General features: G+C 44.0%; 1 protein-coding gene and 1 long non-coding RNA gene across 2 annotated transcripts in view; both read right to left on the reverse strand.

The window, feature by feature from the left end:
- CTNNBIP1 (catenin beta interacting protein 1) overlaps positions 1–12,570 on the reverse strand; it is a 62,704-nt gene extending 50,134 nt beyond the window's left edge. The window contains exon 1 of the mRNA XM_073603540.1: positions 12,416–12,570. The gene's annotated coding sequence lies outside the window, so the exon portion shown is untranslated. The remainder of the gene's footprint in view (positions 1–12,415) is intronic.
- The window catches only part of LOC141111341 (uncharacterized), a 367,423-nt gene that overhangs the window by 50,134 nt on the left and 298,254 nt on the right, over positions 1–19,035 (reverse strand). The gene's annotated exons all lie outside the window — the stretch shown is intronic.

Consider the following 19,035-nt stretch of genomic DNA (forward strand, 5'->3'; position numbering starts at 1 on the left):
GTAAAGTAGTGAGTGTACAGCTTGTATAACAGTGTAAATTTGCTGTCCCCTCAAAATAACTCAACACACAGCCATTAATGTCTAAACCACTGGCAACAAAAGTGAGTACACCCCTAAGTGAAAATGTCCAAATTGGGCCCAAAGTGTCAATATTTTGTGTGGCCACCATTATTTTCCAGCACTGCCTTAACCCTCTTGGGCATGGAGGTCACCAGAGCTTCACAGGTTACCACTGGAGTCCTCTTCCACTCCTCCATGACGACATCACAGAGCTGGTGGATGGTAGAGACCTTGCGCTCCTCCATCTTCTGTTTGAAGATGTCCCACAGATGATCAATAGGGTTTAGGTCTGGAGACATGCTTGACCAGTCCATCACCTTTACCCTCAGCTTCTTTAGCAAGGCAGTGGTCATCTTGGAGGTGTGTTTGGGGTCATTATCATGTTGGAATACTGCCCTGCGGCCCAGTCTCCGAAGGGAGGGGATCATGCTCTGCTTCAGTATGTCACAGTACATGTTGGCATTCATGATTCCCTCAATGAACTGTAGCTCCCCAGTGCCGGAAGCACTCATGCAGCCCCAAACCATGACACTCCCACCACCGTGCTTGACCGTAGGCAAGACACACTTGTCTTTGTACTTCTCACCTGGTTGTCACCACACACGCTTGACACCATCTGAACCAAATAAGTTTATCTTGGTCTCATCAGACCACAGGACATGGTTCCAGCAATCCATATCCTTAGTCTGCTTGTCTTCAGCAAACTGTTTGCAGGCTTTCTTGTGCATCATCTTTAGAAGAGCCTTCCTTCTGGGACGACAGCCATGCAGACCAATTTGATGCAGTGTGCGGTGTATGGTCTGAGCACTGACAGGCTGACCTCCCCACCCCTTCAACCTCTGCAGCAATGCTGGCAGCACTCCTACGTCTATTTGACAAAGTCAACCTCTGGATATGATGCTGAGAACGTGCATTCAACTTCTTTGGTCGACCATGGCGAGGCCTGTTCTGAGTGGAACCTGTCCTGTTAAACCGCTGTATGGTCTTGGCCACCGTGCTGCTGCAGCTCAGTTTCAGGGTCTTGGCAATCTTCTTATAGCCTAGGCCAGGGGGTCTCCAAACTTTCTAAACAAAGGGCCAGTTTATTGTCTTTCAGACTCTCTGGGGGCCAGAATGTAGCCAAGATGAGTAGAAAATGCTTTGGCGTAAATATGAGGAGTGGACAATGCTAAATCATTGGTATTAGTGGGAGGAATAGTGCCAATTGTTGGCATCAGGGGAAGGAATAATGTCCCATTGTTGGTGTCAGGGTGTGAGGAATAGTCATTTGTATTAGGAGGAGGAATAGTGCAAATTGTTGACAGCAGGAGAAGGAATAGTGCCCCACTGTTGGTGTGCAAGGGCCGGATAAAGGCAAAAAAAAAAAAAAGAGCCATCTAGCCAGTAGTGTGGAGACCACTGGCCTAGGCCATCTTTATGTAGAGCAACAATTCTTTTTTGTCAGATCCTCAGAGAGTTCTTTGCCATTTTGAACTTCCAGTGACCAGTATGAGAGAGTGAGAGTGATAACACCAAATTTAACATACCTGCTCCCCCTCCACACCTGAGACCTTGTAACACTAACGAGTCACATGACACCAGGGAGGGAAAAATGCTAATTGGGCCCAATTTGGAGATTTTCACTTAGGGGTGTACTCACTTTTGTTGCCAAAGGTTTAGACATTAATGGCTGTGTGTTGAGTTATTTTGAGGGGACAGCAAATTTACACTGTTATACAAGCTGTACACTCACTACTTTACATTGTAGCAAAGTGTCATTTCTTCAGTGTTGTCAAATGAAAAGATAGAATAAAATATTTACAAAAAACGTGAGGGGTGTACTCACTTTTGTGAGATACTGTACATCAACAGCTCTCTCTAAAAATGAAATCTTTTCCTAATGATAGCACAGCTAACCCACAGTCCAGTATCTGGCACGCACATAGACCAATCATTCACAACTCGGGTTCCTCCTGACTATTCTAGGGGTTCCTTAAAGGGGATGTAAGGTCAGAAGGTTTTTTTTTTTTTTTTTTTATATCTTAATGCATTAAGTTAAAATGCCTTCTGTGTGCAGCAGCCCCCCTTTAATACTTACCTGAGGTCCCTCTAGATTCAGCGATGTTGTAGGAGTGTCTTGGCTGCACGGGACTCCCCTCATTGGCTGAGACAGCAGCGTGGCGCCATTGGCTCCCACTGATGTCAAAGTCAGGCAGCCAATGAGGAGAGAAAGGTGGAGGGCCAGGCCGCCGTGACTCCATGTCTGAATGGACACAGGGAGCTGTGGCTCGGCTGCCCCCATAGCAAGCTTTGGGGGGCACTCAACAGTAGGGAGGGGCCAGGAGTGCTGGCGGGGAACATGAGAAGAGGAGGATCTGGGCTGCTCTGTGCAAAACCATTACACAGGGCAGGCAAGTATAACTTTTTTTTTTTTAAATAACAAAGACTTTACAATCACCTTAAGCCACATGTGGCTGGTTGTCATTCTATTTAATGGTACCCACATACTGCCGGATCTAATGCCACTGAATAGATATTTTTAGCTGTTTCTAAGGGATATTCTTCCCACCGAGCACCAACCCAACCTAAGGAGCATTCTTCCCACCGAGCACCAACCCAACCTAAGGAGCATTCTTCCCACCGAGCACCAACCCAACCTAAGGAGCATTCTTCCCACCAAGCACCAACCCAACCTAAGGAGCATTCTTCCCACCGAGCACCAACCCAACCTAAGGAGCATTCTTCCCACCGAGCACCAACCCAACCTAAGGAGCATTCTTCCCACCGAGCACCAACCCAACCTAAGGAGCATTCTTCCCACCGAGCACCAACCCAAGGAGCATTCTTCCCACCGAGCACCAACCCAAGGAGCATTCTTCCCACCGAGCACCAACCCAAGGAGCATTCTTCCCACCGAGCACCAACCCAAGGAGCATTCTTCCCACCGAGCACCAACCCAAGGAGCATTCTTCCCACCGAGCACCAACCCAAGGAGCATTCTTCCCACCGAGCACCAACCCAAGGAGCATTCTTCCCACCGAGCACCAACCCAAGGAGCATTCTTCCCACCGAGCACCAACCCAAGGAGCATTCTTCCCACCGAGCACCAACCCAAGGAGCATTCTTCCCACCGAGCACCAACCCAAGGAGCATTCTTCCCACCGAGCACCAACCCAAGGAGCATTCTTCCCACCGAGCACCAACCTAAGGAGCATTCTTCCCACCGAGCACCAACCTAAGGAGCATTCTTCCCACCGAGCACCAACCTAAGGAGCATTCTTCCCACCGAGCACCAACCTAAGGAGCATTCTTCCCACCGAGCACCAACCTAAGGAGCATTCTTCCCACTGATCACCAATGCAAGGAACATTCTTCCCACTGAAAACCAATGTAAGGGGACATTCTTCCCACCAATGCAAGGAACATTCTTCCCACTGATCCCCAATGTCCAGAGCACCTCTTTCATACTGACCCCCAATAATTAGACATGAAAATTATTTCCAGGATTCCTCTGGGCTAGAAAGGTTAAGCAAGGCTGTCTTACCTTACAGTACAGTCTAAATTTACAAAGTTCTAACACAAGGAAGCATCTTTCCTTTATCCATATGATATTAGTCTCAAAACTCATTGGGCCCAGTAGAAAATAAATGGTCAAATTTTAGAAAATAGGCTTTCTTTCCGTAATGCAGGTGGTGAAATCCTCCTACAGACAAGAACCCGGGAAAGCAGAGTACTCCAAATCCCTAAAGAAGGCACAGCAGCACATTGCAGGGTTGTCTTCTCTCCAGGCTACTCGGCATTCTCTAAGATCTAGCCTGATGGAAAATGTCATCACCCTCACCCAGGCACTGCGGGAGGAAGTTGCAGAGGGGTAAAGTGGAAGGTCCGCTTTAAAGACTTGATGCAAGTGAGAACCAAAACTGGTTGAGGAACTACAGGTCCCAGCATGTCCTCTAGAAGGGCCTGGTTGAGTTAGGCATGTAGTTACTGGTTTCCTGCAGCTAATACAGTAACATAAAGCTGCAAGCGTATTGACTGACATGTTTATGGAAGGGATGAATCAGGCTGATATGATCAGTGTTGGAGGTCACACCCAAATATTGTCCAAACACGGAGGCGGCCATATTGGAACCTGAATCACCACATTTATAAAAGGGAGATCTGGTTGGAATGGTTTATAGCCAATCACTGCTCTATGCAATGTTTGATTTCTTTTCACATTGTGGCTGTCTACCCAAAATGAGAGTTTCTGTTATATTGTGATACAGCATGAGATATCAGATATGAGGTGCATGCCAAGTCATAGGTCACGATAACACTTCCAGGTATTTAATACTTTCCAAAGAGATAACAGAGCTCCCCCTGACAATGCTTTCACTGAGGGGCTGCAACTAACGATTGTTTTCATAATCGTTTTTCTTAATTGTTTTCATAATCGATTAGTTGGCCTATTGTTTCTATTAAATCGGATAACCTTTTAAAAAAAAAAAAAAGTGTGGTGTATAATTTAGTTAATCTGTAAAAGTATAACAAAAAGGCAATTTATTCTTTAATATCTCTATGCAGTGGTATATATATAGCCAACTATATGGTTAGCTAGCAAAATGCCGATTTTCAGACAGAACTGTAATATATTATATGCTGTCCATACAAAATCAATGTCTTCCTTAAAAAAAAAAAAAAAAAATTTAAATTTTAAGAACGTTCTTTTGATTTTCTAATCGTTAGTGGGGTCAAATCGACGTTCTTTTCGACCCCACTGATGGAAAAAATTTGAAGGAGCAAATAGAAAAACTTCTTTGTCAAAGGAATTTTCAGACCGTGTATGTGGTTTTTCGTTCAGAAATTACATTCATTTTAAAACCAAGTTAAAAGCAAATTACATTTTCAAATGACATTCTTTTGTTCTGCGAACGTACAAAGATTTTTTGTTTGAATATTCTCGTCCGAAAATCGATACGCGTATGGCCAGAATAAGGCTGATCCGTTTCTACACTGCTTTTTGCTGTGCATTTCTGATTTTTTATAGCCAATTGGTTGGGCAGATAAAAAAAAAAAAAAAAAAAATTTTTGCAGCTTGTCTATTGAACCAAAAAAAAGCACCGTTTTGCGTTGAAAAAAAGTCCCTGACCTTTTCCAAATACACAGCGGCTGAAAAAAAAAAAAAATAGCACCAATAGAAAAAAAAAAAAGAATAAAAACGCACAGGTTTGACCCAGGCCTAAGATAGCAGCATGCTTTTTTTGTATCACCTGTCAAAAATTAGCCCTTTATAGTACAAAAAGAGCAAATAATCGCTACTATAAGGGATTCATTTATATTGTGACACAGTAAAAGTATATATATATATAATTACTTTTACTGTGTCACAAAATATCTATCTATCTATATATATATATATATATATATATATATATATATATATATAGAGAGAGAGATATATCTATCTATCTATCCAGAAGTAGAATATATGGGTATTGTAACTAGGAGTCCAGACACAAAGCTATATGAAGGGTAGAAGTGAGATATAAATCATTTCTTTTCATGGATAGGATCATTTTAAATATAATGCACAATACTAGTAAAAGTTTACCTTAAGGCCCCTTTCGCACTGTGGCGGTTTGCAGGCGCTATTGCGCTAAAAATAGCGCCTGCAAACCGACCTGAAACTGCCGCTGCTGTCTCTCCAGTGTGAAAGTCCGAGGACTACATGTCCCATGAGGCACTGCTCCTCACACATTCACAGGTTCTCAGGCACTTACTGACATGTATGGACAGTAAACAAACAATGCATTCTGTACGCAGGCCAACTAATCCAGCAGAGCTTTACTAGGACTGTTTTCTCATAAACAAAGCGGCTGTGTGTGTGGCTTTCTGTAAAAAGCCACACACACACACAGTCTGGCAGACAGTTGCTCAGATAGGTATTGTGCCAGGTATAGAAATGATGTACCATTGCTGCCATCATCCAAAATATGTGAGTCAACAACCAAATATATGAACTCACTGGCCTAGCTGCTCCTTTTTTTTTTATATTACGACTTTAAGCTGGCCATATACAATCAGATTGTACAATCTTCTTGAGGGTCTCCCTATACGTTACAATCGGACCATACAATCAAACTTTAGATTTACCAAAGCTGTGTAAAATGAGGCCCTACCAAATATATAGAATCAATTTGTATCCAAACAGGCCCTTGCACTGCATTGTTGGTAGATCTAAAGAAGATTGTACAATCAGATTGTATAGTTAGCTTTACATCTATAGAATAATAAAATAATACAGTGCATCCGAAAAGTATTCACAGTGCTTCACTTTTTCCACCTTTTGTTATGTTACAGCCTTATTCCAAAATAGATTAAATTCATTATTTTCCTCAAAATTGTACAAACAATACCCCATAATGAAGACGTGAAAGAAGTTTTTTTTTTAAATCTTCGCAAACTCATAAAAAAGAAAAAAAAAAAAAAACAAAAAAAACACCACACACAGGAAAAACGAATGTATATAAGTATTCACAGCCTTTGCCATGACACTCAGAATTGAGCTCAGGTTCATCCTGTTTCCACTGATCATCCTTGAGATGTTTCTACATCTTGATTTAATTCCACCTGATGATGATTTGGAAAGGCACACACCTGTCTATAAAAGGTCCCACAGTTAACAGTGCATGTCAGAGCGCAAACCAAGCCATGAAGTCCAAGGAATTGTCTGTAGATCTCCAAGACAGGATTGTATGGAGGCACAGATCTGGGGAAGGGTACAGAAACATTTCTGCAGCATTGAAGGTCCCAATGAACACAGTGGCCTCCATCATCCGTAAATGGAAGAAGTTTGGAACCACCAGGACTCTTCCCAGAGTGGGCCGCCCGGCCAAACTGAGCGATCGCAGGAGAAGGGCATTAGTCAGGGAGGTGACCAAGAACCCGATGGTCACTCTGACAGAGCTCCAGCATTTCTCTGTGGAGGAAGGAGAACCTTCCAGAAGAACAACCATCTCTGCAGCACTCCACCAATCAGGCCTGTATGGTAGAGTGGCCAGACGGAAGCCACTCCTCAGTAAAAGGCACATGACAACCCTCCTGGAGTTTTCCCAAAAGGCATCTGAAGGACTCTCAGACCATGAGAAACAAAATTCTCTGGTCTGATGAAACAAAGATTGAACCCTTTTGCCTGAATGGCAAGCATCATGTCTGGAGGAAACCAGACCAATACCATACCTACAGTGAAGCATGGTGGTGGCATAATCATGCTGTGGAGATGTTTTTCAGCGGCAGGAACTGGGAGACTAGTCAGGATCGAGGGATAGAAGAATGCAGCAATGTACAGAGACATCATTATTGATGAAAACCTGTTCCAGAGCGCTCTGGACCTCAGACTGGGGCGAAGGTTCATCTTCCAACAGGAAAACAACCCTAAGCACACACCCAAGATAACAAAGGAGTGGCTACGGGACAACTCTGTGAATGTCCTTGAGTGGCCCAGCCAGAGCCCAGACTCGAACCCAAACATTTTTTGAGAGATCTGAAAATGGCTGTGCACCGATGCGCCCCATCCAACTTGATGGAGCTTGAGAGGTCCTGCAAAGATGAATGGGAAAAACTGCTCAAAAAAAAAAAAAAAAAAAAAAAAAAGGTGTGCCAAGCTTGTAGCATCATACTCAAAAAGACTTGAGGCTGTAATTGGTGTCAAAAGAGCTTCACCAAAGTATTGAAAAAAGGCTGTGAATACTTATGTACATGGGATTTTGTTTTTCCTTTTTTTAAAAAGTTTTAAAACAAAAGTTCTTTCATGTTGTGATTTTGGGGTATTGTTTGTAGAATTTTGAGGAAAATAATTAATTTAATCCATTTTGAAATAAGGCTGTAACTAGGGTTGTCCCAATACCACTTTTTTTTTTTTTTAAAAAGACCGAGTACAAGCACTGATACTTTTTTCAAGTACTCGGCGATACCGATACTTTTTTTAATGTCATGTGACAGTGGCACATGTCAGTATTTTTTTTTTTTTTTTATTTAACAATTTTTATACAATGCTTTGTTTTTTTAAGGGGGGGGGAGTGAAGGGTGTCAGTGTGTTTTTTATTTAAATTTTTATAATTTTTTTTCTATTATTTATTGCAATTATTTCTTTATTATTTTTATTTTCTATTTTTTTATGCCCTTTTGGGGGTTTAGGTGACATCTCCCCTTTGAGACAGAGAAAGGAACTGAGAACAGAGATTCCCCAGGCCCTTTCTCAGCAGCACTGAAAATGAATGAAGAAAAGACAGAGGCTCCTCTCCATTCATAAACTGAAGCATTGTAAACACAGGTTATGATGTTTCAGTTATGTGAATGGACAGAGTCAGTGATCACTGACTCTGTTCATTTGGAAAAGGAAGGAGCTCCGCTCTCCATCCTGACAGATCGAGGACAGAGGGGGCAGAGGACGACATGGAGGGGGAGACACACGGAGAAGAACGGGGAGGGGGGGGGGGGACACACGGAGCAGAACGGGGGGGACGGGGACACACACGGAGCAGAACGGGGGGGGAGACACACGGAGCAGAACGGGGGGGGGGGGGGGGGGGACACGGAGCAGAACGGGGGGGGGGGGGGGACGGAGACACACGGAGCAGAACGGGGGGGGGGGGACACACGGAGCAGAACGGGGGGGGGGGGGACACACGGAGCAGAACGGGGGGGGGACACACGGAGCAGAACGGGGGGGGGGACACACGGAGCAGAACGGGGGGGGGGGGACACACGGAGCAGAACGGGGGGGGGGGGGACACACGGAGCAGAACGGGGGGGGGGGGGACACACGGAGCAGAACGGGGGGGGGGGGGGGACACACGGAGCAGAACGGGGGGGGGGGGGGACACACGGAGCAGAACGGGGGGACGGGACACACGGAGCAGAACGGGGGGGGGGGGGGGACACACGGAGCAGAACGGGGGGGGGGGGGACACACAGAGCAGAACGGGGGGGGGGGGGGACACGGAGCAGAACAGGGGGGGGGAGCGGCTGTCAGGCTTTATCGAAATCTATACATGGAGATCGGTGCTTGTAACTCTCCCGGCCGCACCGATCATCCCTGACTGTCCAGGTATCGGGTGTAGCATCGGAGCATTTGCATTCATATTCCTGATAAGTGTCTGCTGTACCATGTACTTGTATGAGAGTCTCCTGTTCTCTTTGTATCGCTTCCTTTATGTAACATCTCTGGTGTTCCTGTCAGTCCCTCTACTTTCCTACTAAAAACTGACCACACTATGCAGGAGAACAAACTGTGGTCAGTTCTCTAGCTATGCTGGGAACTCAGCCTGCTCTCCTCCAATGATCAGACTTGTCCTGACACCCACCCACCCGTCCCCCACGGCACAACCATTCACTGGGAAGATCTGTGTGCTACTGCTGCTTCTCCTCCCTCCAGCTCTTATGCAGCTGAGAACAGAGGGAATGTGATCACTAATTTAAAAAAAAAAAAAAAGAAAAAATAGTATTTAAAATGTTTTTTTTTTTTAATTAGATCTATACAAAAATGTTTTGTCTTTCATGTCTATTTCAAACGGAATGGTTGGTTTTACAAGGTGATCGTTTACAATCACTTTAAGTGTACCAATATAAGAAAAAAAAAAAAAAAAACCCACACACGTAGGGGGCAAATACTTTTCACAGCCCTCTAGTCTGAGATATCCCAGTTATAAGTGTATCCTTTATGTAGCCATTTTCCATGTATTATTATTCCTGGCTGGCCCTCCTTGCAGCCCTATATATTGTGTTACATGTTCAGCAAAAGGTTATAGAGCACTTTGTTGTTTTATGTAACCATTTCCCAGGTAATACTATAATTATTATTATGGAAATGGTTACATAAAACAACAAAGTGCTCTATAACCTTTTGCTGAACATGTAACACAATATATAGGGCTGCAAGGAGGGCCAGCCAGGAATAATAATACATGGAAAATGGCTACATAAAGGATACACTTATAACTGGGGTATCTCTAGAACTAGATAGAACTATTATTATTATAATCATCATCAACATAATTCCTGGCTGGTTGTAGAGTACCAGTCATATGAGGAGTATAACGAGCCTTGCTCTATAACCATGTAACACACATGTGCGTCGATGAGGACGGACGGACCTTAAAGCGGGGGTTCACCCACACCGCCAAAAAAAAAAAAAAAAAAATATTAAAAGCCAGCAGCTTCAAATACTGCAGCTGCTGACTTTTAATAAATGGCCACTTACCTGTCCCAGGGTCCAGCGATGTCGGCAGGCGACGCCGAGAACCCGCTTGGTTCTCGGCAGCTGCCGCCGCCATTCTAGGTGAGGGAATCAGGAAGTGAAGCGTTGCGGCTTCACTTCCCGGTTCCCTACTGTACATGCGCGAGTCGCGCTGCGCGTCCCTAGTGGTCCCCGCTCTCTCCTGGGAGCTGTGTGTTCCCAGCAGACAGCGCGGTCGGGACGGGAAGAGGCACAGACTCCCATGGGAGTCTATGCCGGAAGTGGGTGCAAATACCTGTCTTAGACAGGTATCTGCACCCCCCTCCCCCCTGAAAGGTAGCCCCTGTACTACTTTGGTTCGACTTTGATGCGAGTTGAGGTCCATAGACTTCAAGTTTACACAGGCGTGGCCAGAAATCGCAGCAAAAATTGTGTGACTTTGAAGTGTGAAAGGGGCCTTAGGCTGCAATGCTCAGTCATACTACATTGCCCTGCAACTTCCTTCCAACTTGAATGCTATTCAGAAGCCTGTACAAGGGCTGAAATCGCACCCAAGTCGGATCAAAAGTACCTTTTCTAAACTTGGAGCAACTTGCGCAGTATCTGTTAAGACGACTGTCAGGGAAACATGTCATGCGACTTGGGGGGTCTCACAAGTCGGATCCCATGTGACAGCAGTGTGGACTGAGCCTCAGTCCCAGTATTCCAGTGCGGCCTCCCGCATCACATGTCACCTGCCGGCGGTTCATAGTCGCTGCGGGCGTCAATGGAAAGTTAATGACACCCCCAGATCGGTTCACAGTGCCAACTGCCAAATGGTGCAGGAATCGGATCGCATCTATGCGATCCGATTCCAGTGTGGACCCAAAAAAATAAAAAAATAAAAAAGGTGGTCCCGCACCATTTTGGTGCGAATGCGATGCAAATTCAGCCGCACAAACATTGCATGTGATCTGAACAACAATGCGTTGTAAATCACATGCGATGTCTAATATCGCCATACTGTGAACCCAGCCTGATGCTCCTATGCTGCAAATGCCAGTCCATAGCAGCCAAAAGTTTCTGTGCGGAGATCTCGCTCCCACCACGTCGAAGGCCACCCACATCTCCTGTTCTCTAGTTATGAATGGGAGCCGAGATGATTGGATCCTGATCATGTGACCACCGTGTCAGCCAAAATGCAGCGGTCACGTGACTAAAAGGGAGTACGCCCCACCTAAGACCCAGTTAAAGGGCCATGGAGGGGCAGGAAGAGGGTAAGCAGCTAAAGTGTAATAATAATAATAATAATAATAATAATAATAATAATAATAAAATATAAAAATATTACTATAATATAAATAATAATAATAATAATCAAATAATGATATATAAGCAATAATAAATTGAGTAGTTAATAAGTAGTTACATATAGAAGACATGGATATTAGATAATGTTCTATAACCAGCTAATATAAATAATAATAATAATAATAATAATAATAATAATAATAATAATAATAATAAATGGGAAGTAAATAATAATATTAGATGGGAAGTAGTTACATATATGAGACGTTGATACTGGGCAATGCTCTACAACCAGCTAATAATCATAATAAAAATAGCAAATCAATAAATAAAATATATATTTAAAAAAAATGAATAATATTATTATTATTTACATATATATATATATATATATATATATATATATATATATATATATATATATATATTACATGGATATTGGCCAATGCTCTACAACCAGCTTATAATAAATAATACTAATAATATTATATAATAAAATTAGCAAATAATTAAAATATATTAAAAAAAAAAAATTGATAAAAAATTGGGGGGGGTGGGGGGGGGGGGTGGATACATATCTAGAATATTGATAACTGGCGATGCTCTGAGTCTATAATATTAATATGGATAATGATTGGTGATCAGTGCAGCCCCCGGATCCCCCCCCCATACAGCACCCTTATCCTCCGGGGTGTAAGCACACAATGATCCCGGGTCTGTGATCCCTACACCCGGCACACCATCCCTCCCTCCTCCTCCCCCCAGGCCGGGCTCCCTCTCCCATCCACACACAGCACCCTCCGCTCTCCCCCGGATGTCAGTACAGACAATGGACAGAGCCGAGCCCCGGCCGCTCCCAGCACTCACCGATCAGCGGAGTCTCCTTCCTCGTCCGGCCGCACGGCTCCTCCTCTCTACCGGCTCCGGCCTGTGTGTGTGCCCTGCAGATCCGGCGGCCACCGCCTGCCAATCACCGGCCACGGAGGAGGAGCTTACCGAGGGAGGGGCGGGCCGCTCGCAGGTCCCGGGGGTGGGGCCGGATAAGAGAGGGGAGGGGTTGGCTTAGGTCGCTCGGCTTACACTGAGGGGAGGGTTTATACAAGGAGGGGGCGGAGATCTCATAGGCAGAACAGTAATTTTCTATTATATCGCACTAGCTTGGCAAGAGCGAGTCAGGAGCCAGGAGAACACAAATCCCCGCCCACATTGCGGCGCAGGATAGGCGCTAGGAAGGGGAATGGACGGACTGGGAGGGGAGGGGCTTGGAGGAGGAGAGCACGTGGTGATAAAGGAGGGGAGGAGCAAGCATGCAGCCAGTGAGGGCTGAGATTTATTCTCTTGTATGGATGTTCCAGATCTGATGAGAGAAGACCTATGGAGGCTTCTCCTTGAGACTATTATTGTATATTGGTCCTCTATGTATATTATTATATATATTGGTCCTCTATGTATATTATTTTATATTATTATTATTATTGTATATGTAAAGCGCTGCGTAAATTGATGGCGCTATATAAGTACCTGAAATTAATAAAAAAATAAAAATATATTGGTCCTCTGTGTATATTATTATATATTGGTCCTCTATGTATATTATTATATATTAATCCTCTGTGTATATTATTATATATTGGTCCTCTCTGTATATTATTATATATTGATCCTCTGTGTATATTATTATATATTGGTCCTCTATGTATATTATTATATATTGGTCCTCTGTATATATTATTATATATTGGTCCTCTATGTATATTATTATATATTGGTCCTCTATGTATATTATTATATATTGATCCTCTGTGTATATTATTATATATTGGTCCTCTATGTATATTATTATATATTGGTCCTCTATGTATATTATTATATATTGGTCCTCTATGTATATTATTATATATTGGTCCTCTATGTATATTATTATATATTGGTCCTCTATGTATATTATTGTATGTTGGTCCTCTATGTATATTTTATATTGGTCCTCTGTGTATATTATTATATATTGATCCTCTATGTATATTATTATATATTGATCCTCTATGTATATTATTATATATTGATCCTCTATGTATATTATTATATATTGGTCCTCTGTGTGATTGTAATGAAGTGAAGAGTGAAAAAAGAGTTGCAGAACAGAGCATTGTACCCGCTCCGTCCCCCCCCCCCCAAAAAAAAACTTTGTGAGCCCCCCAGCCTCCACATATATGAACATAAACACGTACCTTGGGGTGCCTATGTACAAAAAAAATTGCTCACCTTTGGAAAATTTTGGGTACCGAAGTTTGTCGCTATTTCGTGGTTGCGCCCAACGCACCTCCCCCCCCCTTCCTGCCCAGGCCCATCTTCACCTTTCAGCACTGTCACACTTTGAATGACAATTGCGCGGTCATGCTACACTGTACACATACGAGATTTTTATATTTTTTTTCTTTTGGTTGTATTTGACACCACTGGAGTTTTTTATTTTTTGTCCTACAAATAAAAAAATACATTTGTTTCTGTTATAAAATTTTGTAAATACGTTTTCTCTTTCACTGATGGGCACTGATGAGGAGGCACTGATATACACTACTGATGGGCACTGATAGGTGGCACTAATATGCAGCACGGATGGGCACTGATAGGCGGCACTGATATGCAGCACTTATGGGCACTGATAGGCGGCACTGATGAGAAGGCACTCATATGCAGCACTGATGGGCACTGATAGGCGGCACCGATATGCAGCACTGATAGGCGGCAGTAATATGCAGCATTAATAGGTGGCACTGATGGGCACTGATATGCAGCACTAATGGGCACTGATAGATAGCACTGATGGGTGGCACTGATAGGCAGCACTGACGAGGCGGCACTGACAGGCATTAATGATGGGCACTGATGAGAAGGCACTAATATGCAGCACTGATGGGCACTGATATGCAGCACTAATGGGCACTGATAGGCAGCACTGATATGCAGCACTTATGGGCACTGATAGGCGGTACTGATGAGAAGGCACTGATATGCAGCACTGTTAGATGGCACTGATAAGAAGGCACTAATATGCAGCACTGATAATGGGCACTGATAGGCGGCACTAATATGCAGCACTAATAGGTGGCACTGATGGGCACTGATATGCAGCACTAATGGGCACTGATAGACAGCACTGATGGGTGGCACTGATAGGCAGCACTGACGAGGAGGCACTGACAGGCATTACTGATGGGCACTGATGAGAAGGCACTAATATGCAGCACTGATAGGTGGCACTGATGAGAAGGCACTGATATGCAGCACTAATGGACACTGATAGGTGGCACTGAGAGGCAGCGCTTATGGGCACTGATAGGTGGCACTGATGAGAAGGCACTGATATGCAGCACTGATAGGTGGCACTGATGAGAAGGCACTGATATGCAGCACTGTTAGGTGGCACTGATAAGAAGGCACTAATATGCAGCACTGATAATGGGCACTGATAGGCGGCACTAATATGCAGCACTAATAGGTGGCACTGATGGACACTGATATGCAGCACTAATGGGCACTGATAGACAGCACTGATGGGTGGCACTGATAGGCAGCACTGATGAGGAGGCACTGACAGGCATTACTGATGGGCACTGATGAGAAGGCACTAATATGCAACACTGATAGGTGGCACTGATGAGAAGGCACTGATATGCAGCACTAATGGACACTGATAGGTGGCACTGATAGGCAGCGCTTATGGGCACTGATAGGTGGCACTGATGAGAAGGCACTGATATGCAGCACTAATGGACACTGATAGGTGGCACTGATATGCAGCACTGATGGGCATTGATAGGAGGTACTGATAAGAAGGCACTGATATGCAGCACTGATAGGTGGCACTGATGAGAAGGCACTAATATGCAGCACTGATAATGGGCACTGATAGACGGCACTGATGAGAAGGCACTAATATGCAGCACTGATGGGCACTGATAGACGGCACTGATGAGAAGGCACTAATATGCAGCACTAATAGGTGGCACTGATATGCAGCACTGATGGACACTGATTGATGGCACTGATGGGTGCCACTGATAGGCAGCACTGATGAGGAGGCACTGACAAGCATTACTGATGGGCACTGATAAACGACACTGATGAGTGGCACTGATGGATGCCAATGATAGGCAGCACTGATGAGGAGGCACTGACAGGCATTACTAATGGGCACTGATGAGAAGGCACTAATATGCAGCACTGATAGGTGGCATTGATATGCAGTACTGATGCTCACTAATAGGCAGCACAGATGGGTGGCACTGGTAGGCAGCACTGATGAGGAGGCACTGACAGGCATTACTGATGGGCACTGATTGGCATCACATGTGGGCACTGATTGGCAGACCCCCCCCCCCCCCCGTCAGGAGATCTGCTAACCAGCTCCCCTCTACCCGCACCTTGTCAGCACAAATGGAGGAAAGCCGATAAACTGCACTTCCCGGTTACCATGTGATCAGCTGTGATTGGACACAGCTCATCATGTGACAAAGAGTCACCTTTACCTAGATCAGAGATGTGATGTGTCAGACCCCGCCCCCGCGGCTTATCCTGCTGGACATTATATGACGCCGTCAGGATAACTTATCCCCGCTGCAGCCCTCATTTTGCAATAGGCCGGGCGGGTATTTTTGGTATTTTTGTGCCCTAAAATGAACGTTAGTGTACTTATTCAGAAAATTTGCCTTTGATAAACTGTTTCATTAACATCATGTGACATTAAAATACTGAAACTACCTCCATTTTATTCTCCAGGGTCTCCGCTTTCAGAAAATATAGAATGTTTGGTGGGTAACTAATCTTCAGATTTAAAAACATTTTTAAGGGTTGGTTTACACCATAAGTTATGTCTGTCTACAAGGAGTTCTGTGAATGGTTCATAGTCTACAAGGAGTTCTGTGAATGGCTCATAGTCTACAAGGAGTTCTGTGAATGGTTCGTAGTGTACAAGGAGTTCTGTGAATGACTCATAGTCTACAAGAAGTTCTGTGAATGGTTCACAGTCCATCAAGGCGTTCTGTAAATGGTTCATAGTCTACAAGGAGTTCTGTGAATGGTTCATAGTCTACAAGAAGATCTGTGAATGGTTCATAGTCTACAAGGAGTTCTGTGAATGGTTCATAGTCTACAAGAAGATCTATGAATGGTTCATAGTCTACAAGGAGTTCTGTGAATGGTTCATAGTCTACAAGAAGTTCTGTGAATGGTTCACAGTCCATCAAGGCATTCTGTAAATGGTTCATAGTCTACAAGGAGTTCTGTGAATGGTTCATTGTCTACAAGGAGTTCAGTGAATGACTCATAGTCTACAAGAAGATCTGCAAATGATTCAAAGTCCACAAGGAGTTCTGTGGTCGGTTCATAGTCTACAAGGAGTTCTGTGAATGGTTCATAGTCTACAAGGAGTTCTGTGAATGGTTCATAGTCCACAAGGAGTTCTGTGAATGGTTCATAGTCTACAAGGAGTTCTGTGAATGGTTCACAGTCCATCAAGGCCTTCTGTAAATGGTTCATAGTCTATAAGAAAATCTGTGAATGGTTCATTGTCTACAAGGAGTTCTGTGAATGGTTTTTAGTCTACAAGGAGTTCTATGAATGACTCATAGTCTACAAGGAGTTCTGTGAATGGTTCATAGTCTACAAGGAGTTCTGTGAATGGTTCTTAGTCTACAAGGAGTTCTGTGAATGGTTCATAGTCTACAAGGAGTTCTGTGAATGGTTCATAGTCTACAAGGAGTTCTGTAAATGACTCATAGTCTACAAGGAGTTCTGTGAATGGTTCATAGTCTACAAGGAGTTCTGTGAATGGTTCATAGTCTACAAGAAGATCTGTGAATGATTCAAAGTCTAAAAGATGTTCTGTGAATGGTTCATAGTCTACAAGGAGTTCTGTGAATGGTTCATAGTCTATAAGGAGTTCTGTGAATAGTTCATAGTCTACAAGGAGTTCTGTGACCGGTTCATAGTCTACAAGAAGATCTGTGAATGGTTCATAGTCTACAAGGAGTTCTGTGAATGGTTCATAGTCTACAAGGAGTTCTGTGAATAGTTCATAGTCTACAAGGAGTTCTGTGACCGGTTCATAGTCTACAAGAAGATCTGTGAATGGTTCATAGTCTACAAGGAGTTCTGTGAATAGTTCTTAGTCTACAAGGAGTTCTGTGACCGGTTCATAGTCTACAAGAAGATCTGTGAATGGTTCATAGTCTACAAGGAGTTCTGTGAATGGTTCATAGTCTACAAGGAGTTCTGTGAATGGTTCATAGTCTACAAGAAGATCTGTGAATGGTTCATAGTCTACAAGGAGTTCTGTGAATGGTTCATAGTCCACAAGGAGTTCTGTGAATGGCCTAGGGGAGAGGCGGGCAGATACATGACACAATTGTTTTCTTGTATGAGACCCGCACCTCTCATAGCAGCAGTGGCAGGAAGTCCAGTGCTGTCTGTGGTATCCGGAGTATTTACACGTATGATCAGAGGTCTGCACATGTAACACACCTGAACACGGGGAACGTTCTCCTCTGAAAACTGTACTGAAGACAAAACTTTATAATAGTTGTGAAGAGGGATTAGAACCCCTGTCAGGTTTTAGTGCTGTCTGTGCCCTCGTTAGGCCCCTTTCACACTTCTGCCACCTAAAGGTCACATGACTTGAAGCAATGCCCGTGTCATCTTGGGGTCTGTGGACCTCAAGTCACTTCAAAGTCACACCAAAGTAGTGCAGTACAGTGAAGAGTGAAGTCGCACAGATATGAACGGTACTCATTGGATATCATGGGGGGGGGGGGGAACGACTTGTCATGTGACTTTGCAGTCCCAAGTCACACAAGTGTGAAAGTGGCCATAGGGAGATTCACAGTCTCTATTTGTCCTGGTGATCGGTATCAACGTCATAGAAAACTGTGTCTGGAGGTAGATTTTGGGGGCGGGTATTGAGGATCACCCCGTACAAAAGTTCAAGAAACTCAGAGGATTAGTCCAAATGTTCATTGAATAAGAGAATCAGGAGAAGCCAACGCATTTCGGGAGATATACTTCCCCTTCCTCAGGGCTACTGAACAGAAAAGGCAACACATGTAATAAATACTATGGGGGGAGATTTACTAAAACGGGAGAATCTGGTGCAGCTCTGCACGGTAACCAATCAGCTTCTGATTTCAGCTTGTTCAATTAAGCTTTGACAATTAAACTTGAAGTGATTGTAAAATCTCCTTTTTTTCTATTAACCACTTTCCACCCACACTATAGCAGAATGACAGCGCGGGCTTCCAGTGCCGGGATGGGGGCCAATAGACATCCTCCTACGATTGCTCTGCCCTGTGTCTTTCTGACTCCGCTGATCACAGAACAGGGTAAAGGGCCAATCACAGCGGGCCCTATACCAGGTGATCAGCTGTCAGCCAATCACAGCTGATCATGGCAGTAAACAGAAGCCGGTTATTGTTTTTTTTTTTCTCCTCACG

Source organism: Aquarana catesbeiana, linkage group LG10, assembly GCF_042186555.1.
Source record: "Aquarana catesbeiana isolate 2022-GZ linkage group LG10, ASM4218655v1, whole genome shotgun sequence".
Classification (NCBI taxonomy): domain Eukaryota; kingdom Metazoa; phylum Chordata; class Amphibia; order Anura; family Ranidae; genus Aquarana; species Aquarana catesbeiana.